The 15,214-nt window shown below is 44.6% G+C and overlaps 1 long non-coding RNA gene across 1 annotated transcript in view; it reads right to left on the bottom strand.

Moving 5' to 3' along the window:
• The window catches only part of LOC146350576 (uncharacterized), a 107,192-nt gene that overhangs the window by 15,061 nt on the left and 76,917 nt on the right, over positions 1-15,214 (bottom strand). Inside the window, exons 3-4 of the long non-coding RNA XR_014789319.1 lie at positions 13,572-13,656; positions 6,244-6,374 (exon numbers count right to left, since the gene is read on the bottom strand). This is a non-coding gene — a long non-coding RNA (uncharacterized LOC146350576). The remainder of the gene's footprint in view (positions 1-6,243; positions 6,375-13,571; positions 13,657-15,214) is intronic.

The following is a 15,214-nucleotide window of genomic DNA, read 5'->3' as shown; positions in this document are numbered from 1 at the left end:
CAATTATACACCACAGATTAGTGAGGCAGGGGTGTGAACTTGTTCCTCTATTCCAAAGGCTGCTTTTCTGTGTGATTCTGAGAATTTAATTATGATCATTTTCATTGACGTTATGGTTTGGGGTGTTTTTGTGTATGTGTGAAGGGGGGGGGTATTGCAAAGGGTTCCTGCTGGCTTCCAAGGGATATATTAATCATTATCATCATTACATACAAAGGGATGCCTATACTTTCACCTGAGCAGTCCAGTCCTTGCTTCTTACAAGAAAGATATGCATAATCTGGAGAGCTTCGGCTATTGGGCAGTAGAGAAATGAAATAAATAAATAAATTTGTATTGTGCTGCTTCTGAGTAGGCCTGCTCTTGTGGATGCTGTGTGGTGGCTTTGGGGATGCTTTCAGAACAAAAGCTTGGATGTTGGCTTTCAGAACTTGTTCCTATGTTCCAAAGGCTGCTTTTCCATGTGGCTCTGAGAGTATCACGTCTTATTTTAATTATTATCATAATTGTTATTATGGCTGTGTGGACTCTCTGCTCCCATTCATCATCTTAAAGTCACCTGACTTTCTGAGAAATGGGAGTTATTGCTGGAATAGGAGAAGGTGGATGCAAAGGAGTACTTTGCTGTGGTTATGTGATCCCCCACACACACATGTTTTGTGCCTCAGTTTTCTCCTTCAGTAGTATGGGTCAGAGATTCAAAGACTGCTCCTCATCCACTGATCTCCCTTGGCTCCGCCTCTCATGACCCCTTGTTTATGCCTCTGCTGACCTGCCCTCCGTCCCACCATTCAGACTGGCCACCAGCCTTGACTGTATGATAGTGGTGTTTAACATTTTGCATGGTTAGAGAAAGTGGATCGGGAGACATTTTTCTCCCTTTCTCATAATACTAGAACCCAGGGTCATCCCTTGAAGCTGATTGGTGGGAGACTCAGGACAGGTAAAAGGAAGTACTTCTTCACATAGTATGTAGTTAAACTATGGAATTCGCTGCCATAAGATGTAGTGGTGGCCACTAATTTGGATAGCTTTAAAGGGGCATTGGACAAATTCATGGAGGATAAGGGTATCAAGGGCTACTATGCCTTAGCTATCTCCAGTGCCAGAGTCAGTATGCCTCTTTACGCCAGTTGCTGGGGAACATGGGCAGGAGGGTGCTGTTGCACTCATGACCTGCTTGTGGGTTCCTTGTGGGCAGCTGGTTGGTCACCATGTGAACAGAATGCTAGACCCTTGGTCTTATCCAGCATGGCTCTTCTTATATTCATATTAGAAATAGGACCTCAGTGTTCAGAAGCACTGCACCTCTGATTGCAAAGACAGAGAAAGAGAAAGACAGACACAGACAGAGCAATGTGTGTGTGTGTGTGTGTGTGTGTATATATATATATATATATATATATACATACACATACACACACACCTTGGGGAGACATTTGCTTTTCAACAACCAAGGAAATTCAATCATCAAAAACCCTGCTGGTTTAAAAGACCAGACAATAAGGCTATATCTCACATTGATCCAAACTCCAGAAAGCCAGAAAATCAGAAGCTAAGGCTGATGCCTTATCTCACATGCCCCGTGATCAGTCATGATGTTGTGCAATGTCACAAATTGTACTTGCTTACAACATACCCTCCATGCACCCACGCTGGGGTAAGCAACAAACACTCATGGGTCACCTCACAGTTGGACACCTCTAGCAATGCAGTAAGGCTCAGATGCTTCATAAGGCAATACAGGACCAGGACAACGTGGAGTATCTTTGCTGGTCCCAGGTACTCCATCCTCCCAATCTGGATTTGGGACTGAAAGACCCAGGAAAAGTGTGAGTGCATGGAGAGTAAGTTGTAAGCAAGCACAAGTTGTGACACTGCACAACATCATAACTGATCATGGGGTATATGAGATAAGGCATCAGCCTTAGCTTCCAGTTTCCTGGCTTTGTGGAGCTTGGATCAATGTGAGATAGCCGTATTGTCTGGTCTTTTAAACCGGCAGGGTTTTTGATGACTGAATATATATATTAGCAGGAAGTGCACACAAAAATGTGTATATTAGTGAAAAATAACATTAAAATGCTTTTCATTAGGAAAATTGCTGGTAAAAATGTGTTTATTAGGTAAAATTATGTCCAAAAATGAATGTATTAGGAGAAATGTGCACAAAAATGCATAAACATTTTCAGGCAGACCTCTTTTAAAATTCTCAAAGTTCGGGACAAACCAAACTTAAGATTCAAAAAATGTGAAACTGGAAGAAACTGAAATTGATAGTCATCATCCCTAGTTCACACTTCAGAAGGGGGGTGGGATTAACAAGCCTTTTGCCTGGGTGTATCTCGTCTAGCACAAAAAACAACAGCTGAGATACATAACCAGCTGTTTCTGGGGCTTGTAGGCTGTGTTGCAACTTGCAAGCCAAGAGGTTGGCTTTACTTTCTCTACAAAATGGTGGGGTTATTCAGCATATATATTCAAATTTACATCATTTTTACAGTTCAGCACTAAATGCACAGTTACACTTGTTCTTCTGAAATGGCAAAACAACACTCAAAATGGCCTATCGTAGTGATTCACATCTTCGAATCTTCAAATCTTCAAAGTTCATGCCTGAATTAGAAAAAAAAAAAATCGCAGAGAAGCCACGATTCTTCGAAGATAACACCTTAATTTTTTTTTTAAAAGCTGAAGCGGGGGGGTAGAAGGGGGTAAAACTTAGTCTCATTTGAAGGGATCGAACAACCCCCTGCTCAATGCAGGAAGCCTGATTCCCAGGCAGGAATCCTAGGCCCATCCAACTACTGACCAGGGCCGACCCTGCTTAGCTTCCAAGATCAGACAAGCACACACACATCCAGCCCTTTGCTTGTTGTTGAGGAAACATTGAGTGCTGAGGAAGCTATGCGATCAGTAGCTGGAAGACGACATAGAGCTGTTGAGAGCTGTGATTGGATAGAAGGGAAATACAAACACCGCTGTATATGGACAGGCAGGGGAGGGGACTACGACCAGATATGGTAGCAAAGGCGGACAATCAGAGCACATTAAGGGGAAATACCAGGATATCGGGGTATTGAAAGCGGGATCACGGAAGCGGGAAATTCCGGTTCCAATTCGAGGCGGGTACTGCGTAGTGTGAAAGACGGGCAGTGAAACCTCATTGGAAGTGAAAAAACCCATAAGTATAGATCAGCCCCTCTAGTTTCCTGTGCAGCACCCTCACCATCCGCACCACCAGTACCAGCCACAAGAACAAAACACAGAACTATTGATATTAGATTGCTCCTGCTGGAGTCCACCAGGCTCCAGCCCTGACCACATCCAGCTGAGAGATATTTTTTAAAAATTAAATTTTGACAACCTACTAGCATATGGACCAGTTGGAGAGATGGATAAGACACAACACGTGCAATCCAGAGTCATTCTAAATCCCTGAGAGCATTAACAATTCTCTTAAAGGGTTATGAACATCACACACCTTGAGGTATTTTTTTAAATTTTCTTATTAACTTAAAACATGTTTAACCTGCCTTACCATCAAATTGAAATTCTGGGGTAGACCTATGGTCTATAATAATAATAACAATTGTTGTTGTTGTTACTGATTACCAGTAATGATCATGCAATGCCCACCAAATAGTGGACATACATATGGAAATAAGATTATTTATCAGCTGGCTTCACCTCACCTTTCTTCCCCATTGTCCCTGTTTCTTCCCTCTGTATATGCCTTGCCTTGGGACCCTCACCTCTCTCCACTGCCTCATCTGCACCCTTATCTCTGGCTCCATCCTTTCAGTCCCATTCAGCTTTAGCTCATCCCCTACTTAGGAGGAAACCAGTGCCTTTGTGACATCAGCAGCCAATGCACAAACCCTCATCTGTATTTTTGCCCCATTGGTTGCTGCGTTGGTTGCTAGGCATCCAAACAGATCTGTGTTGAGTATGGGGATTATGTAATGGCTGAGCCCAACTAAGTTGGACTGAGGTCAACTTTTCTCCTAAAGCAAGGAAACCTGTCCAAATTCCCTATACAGCTTCTAGGGAGAAAAGGGCATTGGGGAAAGGGAAAAATTTCTCCCAAGATTGCCAAATACTTGGGGGGAGATGGCCTGGATTTATCTTGAGTTTTTAACTGCAGCTTGATATACAAAAGTCAGCAGGTGAAGCTTTTCCGCACATGGAACGGTAATGCTTCCATTTTAAGTTGCTGGTAAAGATAGCTACAGCGGCTGGTTGAAAAGTTGGCAACTTGAGCCTCTCCCAATGAAAGCCTACAACCCCACCCACCCACACATTCCCTTAGCTTCCCATCCCTCTCAGCTTTAAGATGCTACCTCTCCTGCCCGGTTTGCAAAACAGTTCGGGAAGTGGCACTGGGCAGACTTGATGCACATGCTCACAGACGTCTGCCCCAGAACAGATCCCCAAGGAATTTGCAACCTAAACGTAGACAATGAAGGGAGAGGAGGCCAAAGACAACAAAAGGAGAGGAGGGAGAGGCAAGGATGAATGCCAGCAAATGCAGTTAGATGTGAGCCCTTTTCAAGTGTTCAGAAGTCTGAAAAGGGTTTATAGTCAAGCTTCATTTGAGTTATGGATGAGAGCTAAGGGATTTAAGCCACAGGATTCACAAAATGGATGGATTCTGAGCTGGGTTGTGAAAGAGGAGAGAGATGCAGCAACATTCTGGAAGTTGCTGTGTGTAGTGTAGCGGTGACAGTGGTGTGTAGTGGTGAGTGTAGTGACTGTGTGTAGTGGTGTGTGTGGTGGTGACAGGAGATCCCTAAGTGTGGACACAACAAGGAGGTAAGCAAGCACTACAGGCCTGGTTTGGCCTCCAGCAGACAGGAGACTAAGGAGGCCACTTATGAATCGCACAAAAATTGGGAAAGCATCGCCCAAATAGAGGACAAAACAGGGTGGTGATTTGCATAAAATGTGCATGTGCACTGGAACTGGGCAGGAAAGCCTTTCAAATGGAGGATGGCCCTCTGTAAAAGAGGACATGTGGCCACCCTAGGAGACTTTCATTCTTCTGGAACAAGCAAAGAGGTGTTCTTTACATGACATGCCTCTCACTAAGCCTCCTTCGTGTGTTCCAGTGACTGAGGCGTGGGGCCCTGCCATTGCCCCACTCCCACCGGCGTACAACCAGGCTAGCACATACCCCAGACATCTGTGTGTTGAGTGAAAATGTCTGAAGAGGTCCTGCATAGAGGCTCTTCTTCAGACATCTGTGCTTAATGCATGGATATTGAAGGTGGGGAGAGCCCAACCGCACAACACCTGGTGGGGCAGTAGAGTGGCTCTGCTCCCCAATCATTACTTGGACCCCCTTCACTTGCATCCTGTGTGAAGGGGGCCTAAGGACCTTATATTAATAAGGCCTCCTTGTCCTTGGGAGGTCTGACAAGTACTCCGAACCTGCTTTTTCCATTGTGAGTTCTGGAACTCTCTGGAAGGCCAGCAGATTGCCTTTGTACATTGTTTTAAGCAGAAGATGGCCATCACTATAGTAGTTTTGAAAACATTTTTTGTAGGGGAGACAATATTTTGGAGGTTGTTTTTGTTATCCATTTTTGTACTGTTTGTGTATACACAGAGAGAGATGCACACCGTTTCTTTAATATTTGCCTTGATGCTAGTTGGTCTTGTCCTTTTTTAAAATAGATTTTGCTGTTGGTTGTTTTATGATTGTATACCACATGGTGCATTTTGTGGGGAAAGTCGAAAATCGATCAATTGATCAAATAAATACATAAATAAATGCACCTGCACAGAGCCTCACCATCTGACAGTAAAACACATTAGTGGCTTTCCTCTCTCACACCCCTCCCACAATTTGCTTCAGGTCAATTTTGCAGCTAAGCACAAAAAGAGGCATACTATATGTCCAATTTTTACTGGGATAATCTCTTTGTATAAATCACTTTCTTACTTACATTAGCTCTGCTGCAAATGCTCATTACCAAAGATTCACATCACAAAGATTTGTCATTAAGTTGCAAAGTGAAAAGAGGAAGCACACAGACAAAGGATAGATGGACAGACAGATATATTGATGTACCCACTAGATGGATAAATAATACAAACCCTCTTCTCTAAAGGAAGTCCATTTCCCTCCAGTTCACTGGCTGCAAAGCAGGTCAGCTGAAGAATTTGTCACAGTAATAGGAAGGGATTGCACATGCAGATGATCTTATGAAATTACAAATCTGGGAATGAGACACTCACTCTACAATATGGAAACTGTTCCAGAAAGTTGCTCTAAGTTAATTAGAGAGTTGAGTTCTTCTTCATCACTTGATCCTCTCCCCAGAATTAGGAACTGAACTCACCATTCTGAGTAGGTGAGTAGGATAGTTCTTTAAAAGAAAAAAAAACCTGCTGTAAGAATGTTCATAATAGCAGATTTGCTGCCTTTTACATAAGTGTCAAAAAAAATTTCTTACATAAGTGTCATAAGAGGTCAAACAGGCTTGAACATCCCCGCTGAGCTGCAGCTATGAAGACAAGCAGCCCGTAGAATGGCGGAAGCATGGAAGCTTTTTGGCTATTCAGAGGAGAGCAGGAGAGGAAAAGATACAAACCTGCTTATTGATTCTCTGTACATCCTTAATAGAGGATTCCTTTCCAAAGAGATAAAGCAAGCCCCCCACCCCCCCACTACTCTTGTTGTTAGTGGGGAACCCTTTATCCAGGATCTTCTTTCGCAGTGTGGGTGTAATTAATGTTAGGTGTATTAACTAGCCAGGACAACCTCAGTGTATTAACAACAAGCTCTCCACTCAAATTAAAGGAAGCTAGGCTATTTTAAAATATATGACAATGTAATAGGTTTTCTAACAAGTACTTTAAAGTGCGTTTATTTGAAAAGGGAAAGCATGTTTGTAGAGAGAGATGGCAATATATAAACATGAGCATAAGTATATAATTTGCTCCTGGATGTCATGAGTTTTTAAAAGGCCTGTCTCATAGAATATGTTATCTTTGGGCCACCTCACTCATTATGGTTTTTTCCTATGCAAAATCTCCAAGAAGGAGAAATAAAATATATACACTAGCCTTCCCCAACCTGGTGCCCTGCAGATATGTTGGACTACAATTCCCACAATCCCTGGCCATGCTAGCTGGGGGATTGTGGTTGATTTTGTTTGTAGGCTTATTATTTTATTGCTGTGACATTGTTATAACAACTTTTGAAAGCCACCTTGAGAGGGATTTTCTCTTAAAGGTGGCATGCAAGTATCTTTTTTTCTGAGTTTTTTTTAAATATACATACATAAATACAAATATCCTAAATCTATAATAAGAATAAAAGAGGATTTGTGTCTCTCTGTCAGTGCCATAGCGCCAAGACCATGAAACATAGGCTCCTGAAATGTGGTATGCATACTAAGGGGACCCTAAGAGTGTCCCCCTTCGGGGTTATTTGGTTTTTAAAACACATTAATTAATTTTAATGTATTTAAATGTGGCTCTGTGTTTGAAGCCTGAAGTATCATCCTCAGTCACTAGGTGACAGACTTCCCTAGTCAACAGAGTTTGAGGCCAGGGAATAATCTGAGGGACAGAGTTATACAGCTGCCCCCTCCTCCCTGCTGTGGGACAGCCACCCTATCGGGGGGGAATGGAGTGAGCAGACCTCTCCCTCAGGGGACAACAGGGGTGCATCATGACATGGGCTGTGCCTAGGAGGACCAGAATGTATGGTTTCACTCAGACAGGGCTGGCACGGTGTGTCCAATTCTGACATCTGCATAACTTTTCTGGAAGGCTTCACTGTATCAAACTAAGGGTTATTTCAACCCATGCAAAGCTGGATTCACATGCAAGTAAATGCATACATAAATCACAGTTAAATGCTCTCAGGTAGGAGGGGGCTGCATAGAGGCATATTGTTTTCAGAGTAGCGGAGGTCTTTGTCTCTGCAGAAGATATTGCTTGTCTTCCAAGGCAAGGTCTTCTGTGGATTTTAGTTTGAATGGGGAATATTTGCCTGTGGAAGGTTCTTATTAGCTGGCATCTTTGATGGCACAACCCATGTTGTTTTGCAACTTCATTTTAATTGTTTATGGTGGTTTTGATTTTGAAGGCAAGTGTAAATACACATGCATATAAGCATGTATGTGCCACATAGATTTTGTTTTAAAGGCAGACTCCTCACTTGCCAGTTCTAGACCTTAAGACAGCCATAGTGGAGACTGTGCAACTTTCCGGGGCAGGGGGAACCAATGGGCTGCCAGGATGAGCAGTGCCACCCTCTGGCCTAAAGGCACGGCACAACATAGGGAACCCTGTAGCACTGGTGGTGCATCACACAGACCAGCAGTCCAGTGCTCCACAGGGTCCCTGTTCTGGCCTCTGACCCCACCTGATTTTCAAGGAGCGGGACGTGACTGGTGGCTGATCCAGCATTTGACCTCCTTCTGTGTAGGGACATTTGTCACGTGATGCAATGCGAGGCTCACACTGCAGCCAAAAAGCCTGCTGCGAGTCCTCTTTAAATATCTGTCTTCTCCCTATCTGCCTGTCCCTGCCAGAGAGGAAGAATGGGAGAAGGCAGCTTCACTAAGTACACAGCCTGGCAAGCTTGATCCCAATGCAAAAAGCGGACAGAGGCTATGAGAATTCAATGAATGCTACAGCCAGATAACCTTGCACATTAGACACATAAACATCACCTTGGAATCTAACAGAGCAGAGAAAATGATTCACATAGCAAACAATTTATCTGATTAATTTCACCCTTTTTGTTTGTTTGTTCCTGAATAATCTGCAAACAAGATGTCAGTTTTTAGGAGCTTAATTATTCCATGATGAATGAAACGCAAACACATGTTCAGCAAGTGAGAGCTGCTTGTGAATTATTTCTCAGGGCTACCGTGTTGGGCTCTCTTCACACCTGGTATTTTATCCCACTACAAACTGGTCCTTTTGATTCTAGATCCTTTTCAGGCCTTACACTGGCCCTGTATAGAGGCATCTCTCCTAGCGCGTCCCTCCGCATTATATCTTTTCATGGCTGGGCCAAGCTGCACCGAACAATCAGGACAGAAGGCGGCTGCTGGCCCTATACCCCCTCCCCTGTCCTGATCATTGGTTCCTGTAACATGATGGATGGCTCCGCCCGTCCCTCCACAGCAGGAGGGAAGCCGGAAGCCCTTCTAGTGGCCTGGAGAGGGGGCTCTGGGAGCTGGTCCCCTCCTTCCTCAGAGGGGAAAAGAGTCTTCTCGGTGGCTTACCCCGAGGTTGCTGGCGCTGCTAGTCCTTCTCTGCTAAATAAATAGGTCAGTCTGTGATGGAATTAAATGCAGTATATTTCTTGCACTACTGACTTTGAAGGGTATAGCAATTTCCAGGTTCCTAACTAGAGAAGTAAGAAATCCACAAACAGACTTGTATACAGTCAATGCACCAACCCATCACTAGCAGAGGTCACTTTCTTCCTTAGACCCGGCTTTCCCCCCACCCTGTGCTGTTGTTACTCTTCCCACTTATTCTGGCTTCCCAATGACCCTGCAAGGTGGGCTAGGAAAAGAGATAGCGGCTGGCTAGGTGGGAGGGAGTACTATGGAAAACCACCTCAGCATTACTGCCTTATCTAAAACAACTCCTCACCCCAAAAGGAAACTATTACAAATGACCATTCCAAGCTCTGCATGATGAGTTTATTCAGGGGAGGAGAAAGGGCACTTTTAATACCCACTGAAATCCTAACTGCCAAGCCTTTCTCCTGTGTGGCTAAGAAGGGAAACTCCCCTATCCACCCAGGAGGAAAAAAGCCCATCAGTCTGGTGAGCAAAGGGGAGAAGAAGCAGTCAGTGAAGTCAATGGGATGGGGAGGATCCAAGTACATGCATTGAAGGGGATGGGAGACCTTAAGACTGCTACTCTAAGTAGACTTACAGTGCACTCCTATGCATGCCTACTCAGAAGCAAGCCACATAGATTTCAATGGCACTTACTCCCAGGAAAGGAAAGCCTTACAGCCAAAGAGTTTACTCAGAAGTAAGCGTTGCTGTGTTCAAGGGGATCTCGGCGCCTGTAGTGGAATAGGATAGAGGCAGAAACGGTCTCTGGAAGCCCAGTAAGTGACCTGCCCCCCCTTCCCACCAATTTGTTGTCATGACAATGTTATTCAACACCACCCAGCAACACCCCCTAGCACACGCCCACACAAAGTGGGACAAAGGGCTAAAGGGGAAATGCTGGGGGGGGGGGGACGGCAATTTCAGTCGCAAGCACAGAAAATGCCAGGTTTTCCTCATTCTCAGATAACACAGGGAGAGGGAAGGACAGTTGTGAGATAGCAGCAGGAGAGCAGCAGTGTCATCTAAAGCTCTTGTGAAAACCAGTGATTAAAGAAGAATGATCCTGCTAAAAAACTCAGGTATGAAGAGACCCTTGATCATATCCAAGTGATGATGTGCCTGTGGCGTCAAAAGTAGAGGTAAGCCAAAATTACTCATCCTTGTTGGATTTTGCTTTGGTTGTTGCCAAAAATTAAACCCCATTTTCCAGCATGTAATCAGTAGGCTGTTCAAAACAGATATGACCATGTTCAGTCACTGTATTTTGAAGAGTGTGGACAATACTCTCATGATCACGCAATTGAGGCCCAGCGCAGCTTAGTGATTAGAGCAGCCTTTACAGCCTGGTGCCCTCCAGATGTATTGGACTACATCTCTTATCACCCCCAGCCAACATGGCCAGTGGCTATGCTGGCTATCTGGGATTATGGGAGTTGTAGTCAAACACATCTGGAAGCCACCAGGCTGGGGGCAGTGTAGATTAGAGCACTAGACTTTGAGTAGGAGGCCAAGGTGCAAATCCTTGGCCAGTCAGCAACAAATCTTACTTGGCAACTTTGGGCCAGCCACTCTCTCTCAGCCTAACCTACATTACAGAGTATTGTAGGAACAGAAGCAGGAGACTGTGTATGCTACCCTGAACTCTTTGGAGGAAGTGTGGGATAAAATGTAGTGAGTAAATAAATTATATAATGATGCCTGTGTAATTTGCTGTCTTAACCCATGTGATTTATGTATTGATGCTCCCTGATGGAGTAAGGTCACACATCACTATTGTCAGGAGCACCCTGGCGGCCTCTTTCAGTAGACTCCAATAGCCAACTCAAGACACAGACGAAAGGATTCTTTTCAAAGCTTTAATCCTTTTACAACTTAACGACTCTTTCAGATGCTAATCACCAGCGACTAAAGCAAGGAACAGCAGAGTGGCCTAAGCTTCGAATAGGCAGTTGATCCCCGTTTGAAAGAAAGTCACTTGAAGACCCAGAACTTATGGGCTAGGGAGAGATCCTCCCTCTTTCCCTTCGGTCCATGGGAGGCAGCCGTTGCTTGCGCGCCAAACGGGTGCTACGCCTCCTTTCCGCGCCCTCCATTACTCGTCGCTCTCTGCGTCTGCATCGAGCATCTAGCAAGCCTCGTTCCTGCACTTTCTCACTGCTAGGATCACTATCTATCTCAGGAATGGCGGCAGGAGGAATCTCTGCCAGCTGCTGTGCCTGTGAGGGATGAGCTGGCTCCTCTCCCACGGATTGCTGTTCCTCCTCAGAATCAAAACTACTCTGGGGCTCTATGGGCTCAGTTTCCACCCTGACAACTATGCTCTATGATGCCACTTCCTAACACTCCCACAGGTCTACTTTTCCAAGGTTTCAGCTCGCTTTCACACAAACCACAATGAAGAAGTATTTGACAATGAAGAAGTATTTATTTGTGATATTTATATACCACTAAATATAATAAAATCCCTAAGAAGTTCACATATAAATATTAAAATCACATTTAAAATATAATATTAAAAACACAACATTAAAAACCATTCCAACTACAATAAAAACAGTATGTGAACAGCTGAAACTGGAGAACATCTGTACCTGAAAATATTATTTTAAAAAAATGACCAAGGATGGAATTTATTTATTTTATTAGAACTATTTCTATCCTTCTCTTCCACTGTGTTTGATGTACTCATTATGGCTTACAAAAGATTTTTTAAAAATGCAATCCAACAGAAATTAATCTAACAATTAACAATAGTAAATATAGGACATTCTGCCCAAGTGACCATTTTTGATCAAACACCACAAAAAAATTGTTGTTGTTCAGTCATTCAGTCGTGTCCGACTCTTCATGACCCCATGGACCATAGCATGCCAGGCCTTCCTGTCCTGCGCTCTCTCCCAGAGTGTGCTCAAGTCCATATTCATTGCATTGGTGATGCTATCTAGCCATCTCATCCTCTGCCGTCCCCTTCTCCGTTTGCCTTCAATCTTTCCCAGCATCAGGGTCTTTTCCAGGGAGTTTTCTCTTCACATTAGGTGGCCAAAATATTTGAGCTTCAGCTTCAGTCCTTCCAATGAGCAGTCAGGGTTGATTTCCTTTAGGATTGACTGGTTTGACCTCCTTGCAGTCCAGGGGACTCGTAAGAGTCTTCTCCAGCACCACAGTTTGAAAGCATCGATTCTTGGGTGCTCAGTCTTCCTTAGAGTCCAGCTCTCACAGCCATACGTTGCTACTGGGAAAACCATAGCTTTGCTTATACGAACCTTTGTCGGCAAGGTGATGTCTCTGCTTCTTACTATGCTGTCTAGGTTTGCCATAGCTTTCCTCCCAAGGAGCAAGCGTCTTTTAATTTCATGGCTACAGTCACCGTCTGCGGTGATCTTGGAGCCCAAGAAAATAAAATCTGTCACTGCTTCCATTTCTTCCCCTTCTATATGCCAGGAAGTGATGGGGCGAGATGTCATGATTTTAGTTCTTTGAATGTTGAGTTTCAAGCCAGCTATTGCACTCTCCACTTTCACCCTCAACAAGAGGCTCTTTAGATCCTCTTCGCTTTCTGCCAATAGAGTGGTATCATCGGCATACCTGAGGTTGTTGATAATTCTCCCGGCAATCTTAATTCCGACCTGTGATTCATCCAACCCGGCGTTTCTCATGATGTACTCTCCATATAAATTAAATAATCAGGGCAACAATATACAGCCCTGTCGTACTCCTTGCCCAATTTTGAACCAATCGGTTGTTCCATGTCCAGTTCTTACTGTTGCTTCTTGACCCTCGTACAGGTTTCTCAGGAGACAGGTAAGGTGGTCTGGTATGCCCATCTCTTTAAGAATTTGCCACAGTTTGTTGTGATCCACACAATCAAAGGCTTTAGCGTAGTCAATGAAGCAGAAATAGACGCTTTTCTGGAATTCTCTTGCTTTCTCCATGATCCAGCGAATGTTGGCGATTTGATCTCTAGTTCCTCTGCCTCTTCGAAACCCAGCTTGTACTTCTGGTAGTTCTTGGTTCACATACTGCTGAAGCCTAGCTTGTAGGATTTTGAGCATAACCTTGCTGGCATGTAAAATGAGCGCAATTGTATGGTAGTGTGAACACTCTTTGGCATTGCTAGGGATGGCAGAGAATTCCGCCACGGATCACGGTGAGGCCGAATGCCAGTGCACTCAGCCCCCCGAACTCCATGGCGGAATGGCCTGCCACCCCCCCCGCCCCCCCACGGATCCTCCCCGGGATGAGGCTCACCTGCGGCGGATCTTCTGGGCAGTGGCGGTTCCAGCGGTGGTGGTGGCCGATCTTCTGACTGGCTGCCGCCGCAGCCATTTCCACTCTGGTAAAAAAAAAAAGAAAGAAAAAGAAAGTAAATCTTTACGTAGCCTATCATGGCTGGGTAGGTTAAAAAAAACAAAACCGCATATGCAAATGGCGGCGGCTATGGCCGCCGCCATTTGCGTTCCTTATTTTTGCCCCCTTAATCTACGTAAATATTTACGTAGACTATGACAGCGAAAATCAAGGGGAACGCAAATAGCGTAGCGGGCGCTATTTGTGTCCCTTTTTGATTCCCCGTTCTAGCCTACGTAAATATTTATGTAGGCTAAAACGGGGAATCAAAAAGGGACGCAAATAGCGCCCGCTACGCTATTTGCATTCCCCTTGATTTTCGCCGTCATAGTCTACGTAAATATTTACATAGATTAAGAGGGCAAAAATAAGGAACGCAAATGGCGGCAGCCATAGCCACTGCCATTTGCGTACGTGGTTTTTTGTTTTGTTTTTACCCAGAGCACTCCGCGGCCAGAAATCCGGTTGTGGATGGCTCTGGCCTGGCCGGGCCTGGCCAGCTGCTCCGCAGAGCTGCCACGGAGCACAGCCAGCCGCAGAGGATTCCGGGGGGGGGGAGGAACGGAGTGCCTCCCCCCCAGCGAAGATTCCGGGGGGAGGGACGGAACGCCTCCCCCCCACCATCAACATAATCTGCGAACAGGTAAGTGACTTTCGTACATCCCTAGGCATTGCCCTTCTTTGGAATTGGAATGTAAACTGACCTTTTCCAGTCTTGTGGCCTCTGTTGAGTGTTCCAAATTTGTTGGCATATTGAGTGCAGCACTTTAACAGCATCATCTTTTAGGATCTTAAATAGCTCAGCTGGAATACTGTCATCTCTGCTAGCTTTGTTGTTACTAATGCTTCCTAAGGCCCACTTGACTTCACTCTCTAGGATGTCTGGCTCAAGTTCAGTGACCACACTATCATGGCTATCAGGAACATTAAGATCTTTCCTGTATAGTTCTTCTGTGTATTCTTTCCACCCCTTCATAATCTCATCTGCGTCTCTTAGTTCCCTGCCTTCTTTGTCCTTTATCATGCCCGTCTTTGCACAAAATGTTCCCTTGATATCTCCGATTTTCTTGAAGAGATCTCTAGTCTTTCCCATTCTATTGTTTTCTTCTATTTCTTTGCATTGTTCATTTAAGAAGGCCTTCTTGTCTCTCCTTGCTATTATCTGGAACTCTGCATTCAGTTGGGTTTATCTTCCCCTTTCTCCCTTGCTTTTCGCTTCCCTTCTTTCCTCAGCTACTTGTAAAGCCTCCTCAGACAGCCACTTTGCTTTCTTGCATTTCTTTTTCTTTGGGATGGATTGAGTTGCTGCCTCCTGAACAGTGTTACGGACCTCCTTCCATAGTTCCTCAGGCACTCTGTCTATCAGGTCTAATCCCTTAAATCTATTCGTCACCTCCACTGTATATTCATCAGGGATATGATTTAGGTCATACCTGAATGGTTTAGTGGTTTTCCCTACGTTCTTCAATTTAAACCAAAATTTTGCAAGAAGCAGCTCATGATCTCAGCCACAGTCAGCTCCAGGTCTTGTTTTTACTGACTGT

This window comes from Heloderma suspectum, chromosome 3, assembly GCF_057233095.1.
Source record: "Heloderma suspectum isolate Gila_16-S chromosome 3, 16-S_ref, whole genome shotgun sequence".
Lineage (NCBI taxonomy): Eukaryota > Metazoa > Chordata > Lepidosauria > Squamata > Helodermatidae > Heloderma > Heloderma suspectum.
This window is presented reverse-complemented; position numbering and strand designations above follow the sequence as displayed.